The sequence below is a fragment of the Tiliqua scincoides genome, chromosome 5 (genome assembly GCF_035046505.1).
Source record: "Tiliqua scincoides isolate rTilSci1 chromosome 5, rTilSci1.hap2, whole genome shotgun sequence".
In the NCBI taxonomy this organism is placed as follows: Eukaryota; Metazoa; Chordata; class Lepidosauria; order Squamata; family Scincidae; genus Tiliqua; species Tiliqua scincoides.
The window spans coordinates 62,694,029-62,698,770 of NC_089825.1; positions in this window are offsets into that span (position 1 = coordinate 62,694,029).

The following is a 4,742-nucleotide window of genomic DNA, read 5'->3' on the forward strand; positions in this document are numbered from 1 at the left end:
CCCAGGGAGCACACCAGATAACAAGAGACCTCATCCTGGTGCCCTCCCTTGCATCTGGCATTCTGACACAGCCCATTTCTAAAATCAGGAGGTTGCACATACACATCATGGCTTGTAACCCGTAATGGATTTTTCCTCCAGAAACTTGTCCAATCCCCTTTTAAAGGTGTCCAGGCCAGATGCCATCACCACATCCTGTGGCAAGGAGTTCCACAGACCAACCACATGCTGAGTAAAGAAATATTTTCTTTTGTCCCAACAATCAATTTTAGTGGATGTCCCCTGACTCTTGTGTAATTACAACATAATACATGTGAAATGCTGTACATACTCAGAAAGTGCTATACAGATACTAAGTATTGTGATAGGGACAGTGTGTCTGTCTTTTTGAGGCCCATAGCAGGTGGGTAATGGGGAAATTGCAGAAAGGGCAACAGAAAATGTACATTCTCCCAAATTTCCAAGCAGCTGCATCCAAGTGATAACTGAGGGAGGAGAGGCCTGTGGGAGATCCTAATGAGAGCTCTTTCACGTCATGTCTACTCTGACCTTTCATTTAAAAAGGTGACCGAAGAGGGCATAATGGTTCCATTCCAAACTGTGTGGAGAACATAGAGATTTTCTTTCCCTCGGGATGAAATTACACACTGCAAGCAAAATGCCTCATATTTTCCCCATGAAAGGAAATGGGGGGGGGGGGGGGAGAGACACAAGCAGTGTGGAATCAGCAGAATGCAGGGAGAGGTCAGATTTGAAATCACAAGTAAACCCAACTGAGGGAACAAAATTTGGGAAACATTGCATGGGGGGGGGGGGAGGAGGAAGAGAATTGGTTGACATGAGGAAAGGATTCAGTACAACTTTCTCCCATCTACTGTCCCTATAAATGTCCCTTCTACTCTGCATGTGCATAATGCATAAGTCTGCCCTTATAACATTAACACTGGAAGTGACCCAGTGAACTTCTCTGGCAGTAGGTTCAGGACAGGCAAAAGAAAATAGCGGCTTTGTTCAGTATATGATGAACACATGAAATCCAATATCACAGTATGTGGCCACTAACTTAGACGGCTTTTAAGAAGCATAGGACAGTTCTAGGAGGATGGGTCTCTCATTGGTTATTAGCCGCTAGAGCAAAATGCACAGTGGTAATGCACCTTTGGTAACCAACTCAATTTATGGTTGGTTTATAACAAGTTTTCCTTACCATCCACCTCTTCCCCCTTTGCTTTTTCAAAACAACCAGTTCTTCCCCTATGGATTTTTCTTATCTGGTTTTTTCCCCCATTGTACTTTTTATAGGCCTTGTTTTTAGCAAGCAGCTGTTCACAACAGCCTATAATTCTTTTGCTTGTTATATTACCATAAGCATTCTATTTTGGCACATAGTATACTTGCATAAAAGGTCTAGATGCCACTAAAGCATTAGCCATCCATGCCTGAATGGGGAGTGGAATCCAAAGGAAGTGTGAGTGGGGTTTGGTTGAAAGAAGAATGTTGCAGCCCGCTCTCACATGCTGGAGAGTTTGCCCCACCACTGCCACATGCAGCCAAGCACTGGCTTGCTGCCCTATTGGACAGCTGGGGCCTTGAGGGTGGATCTTGAGGGGCTGGCCAAGTCGCATGGTTCTCAGCCAGGTCTTGAACTGGCCAACCGAATGAACTGGCCAAGACCTGGCTGTGAACCATGCGACTTGGCTAGTTCATTCGGTTCCCTGATGGCTTCCCACATCGCCGTCTTTAGTCCAAGATTACCTGGTCACTATTTCAGGGCAGGCTGGGAATTTTTGGTTTTCAGCCAGATTGGCCTAGGTTGATAGGTTTTTCTTTTCTTTTCTTTTTTTTGTGTACCCTGGACTTACAGTTGGGTTGAGACAGTGTTAGGTTACTTGGTCACTTGACAGGTGTCATGCGGAGTGGGGCGGTAGGTAGGCTTAGTCCTTGGTGTCTAACTGAGGTAAGCAAAGGCAAAGGGGTTAGCCAGTACCATTCCCATGATGCTTAACTGGCTCAAACAGGCAGATCGGCAAGCCCCTTGCCTGGAATGGGCAAAGCTAGTGCTGGATTTTCTTCCTGGCTGTGCCATCCAGCTACCTTGACCCTCATGAGTTGGTGAAGATAGGCTAGCTTAGCCAATGACAGAGCTGGAGCCTGATGGTATACCCATTAACAACTTGGGGGAGATAGACAACACTGTTTCCACCACCTTAGGTACCCACAAGGCTTCTGGGTTTAGTTACTGCCCTGCTTTTTTATGTAATTTATTAATATAGTGGCACAAGTTTTACATCCAAGACAAAGACTTGTCTTCTGTCTTATTTGCAGTGCGTGGGTAAAAAGGTGGTTAAACTGCATTGAACTAAAACACCTTGAATTTGAAAGTGCCCACAAGGGATTTGCATTGTGTTGAAAAGGAAGGTACTGATATGTCTTCACCGTCTAGGGTGTTTCAGATGGTTCAACAGAGGCACAGGGGTCCCTCTTTATGAAATACAGAATCACAGGCAGGCACTCAGGCTGTGGCTACTGATGGTACAGGTAACTTTGTTTATTTTAATCAGAGAGCTTCATCTCAGAGAAATGAATTTCACAGCGAAAGTTGTATACACCTCACAATTTCATACAGGTCAGTTTTCAAGTTAAATCAAGCAATCAATTCAGATAGCAATGATGAGCAAATATTCCAATTGATTGATTGACTAATTAGCATGTGCTTGAGTGAGAAACATACAAATTCCATGTCGTCCACACTATTTTTAAATTAAAATACAGTTCAACAGTTGAAAACGTCATTCCTAACAGTCCTAATTAATCATCGGTAGCATTTCCCAACTCCTGCAGTTTCTGGAGAACTGTCCTAGTTTCTCCTCCAGTAATTTCACCAATTTATAATCAGGTTGTTCCTGGAAGTCATGGAATGATGTCTTTTAACAGACTGCATTTCCAACTAAAAACAAACTTATTTATAAAAGGTAATTATCTGCCTATGCTTGACAAACATGTAGCATCCTGTAAGCTTTTGAGCAAAAAACCTTGAACAATATTGATATATAGATCAGGCTGAAGAAAGAAGAAGAGCTGGTATCTGGGTCATATTCAATGGTATTAAATTTGGCTATCTGCAAGCCCAATCCTATGGTGGCCCAATTCAATCCTTAAGGCATGTCTGCGGCACCTGGAGAAGAGGGGTCGCTGGCTTTGGGCCAGTATTAGTTGGCGCTGAGCCTCAGCACTGCATGGAGAGACAATTGGCACTCCTCTAATGGTGGCCAGTGGACCATATTTTGGGGGGGGGGGAGGCAGGGAGTGGGCAGATTAAGGCAGGGGAGGGAGAGGTGGGGTGAGGAACCAGCCCGGGAGGGGTGTGGGACTGGCAGAGCTCTGCTCTGCCCTACCCTATCCTCTGTGTCAGGCTGCAAAGCCCAACACAGAGACTCTCTAGTCTGAGCTGGCAAAATAGTCTGCGCAAACTTGAGAAGCCCCAATGTGCAGCCTGGGACTTTATTGTCGTTTGTCACTGACAGCAAGACTCAATTTTGTCTAGAGTCCAAGACCTGTTTTAAACAAAATTTGAGTATCTGCTTTTGAATATTAGAAACTTGCCTAATTTCTCTTTTTAGCCTTTTTTCTTTTTAATCAACTAAGGGCACAATCCTAACCAGGTCTACTCAGAAGTAAGCCCTATTTTGTTCAATGGGACTTACTCTCAGGAAAGTGTGGTTAGGATGGCAGCATAACTGCCCAACAATATCCCCCACCACTGGCGCCAATGTAGCTGTGGTGATAGAGTGCATGCTGCATCCAATAGTGGGGTGTGCGTTTGATTGGACAGATGGCAAGATGTAATTAAAAATATCCACCATCAACCCCCTAGGCTGCCTGGTCACGTATAGGTCTCCTCAGACCTACACCATTCATTTTGCTGGTGTGACTCCAAGGAGAGAAAAGGGGTGGGTTGACCTGGGAAAGAGGGTATAGAATCTGGTACATGCTGGTGCCGCTGAGATCCACCCCTCCATCCTCCTCCCCCCAATCTGCTCCCAAGCTCCCCAAAACTCCCCATCCACAGCACTCCATAAATAGACTAGTCCTGGCAGTGCAATGCCTTAATAAGATTAGGGCCTAATTCTTGCAATTTTGCTGTCCTGTTTCGATTGGACCAGAATAGAGAGCTCTCGCTCCTCGCTGTCTCATAGATCACTCATGACAAGTGCTATAAAGTCTTATATAGGGATATTGGTGCAGAGAAGCTGGATTTGATCAGGCCAGTTGATTTGCTACCCGTGATGATTTTTTTCTAAATTATTCTCTTTCATTTTCATTGGTACTGTGCCTGTATATGCAATCAACATATGCTTTGATGCCAGGCAGTACCACTCAAGCCAAACTTGCCTGTCCAAATCATGCTATCATGGACAATTATGCTATAGATCCATGTGCACCAAAATGGACCATATGAACACTGGACACTGGTTTCCTTGAAAATAAGATGATTCAGACCAAAGGACTCTGTTATCTCAGATCACACACCTTATGCGATCCCAGGTCACACACCCTGGGGAGAGGAAATAATACCTTTTGGCAGCTTCCTGCTTCTAGTATTGCCTTTCAATGCACCTCCAGTGCATGTTTTTATTTCCCTACTAGATGCAATCTCTTTGCAGTTACTGTATCCTGCTCACATATGTGCTTTGTGAAGTCACATCTGCATGATATAACTGCCTATTGGTATGTAATTTTTT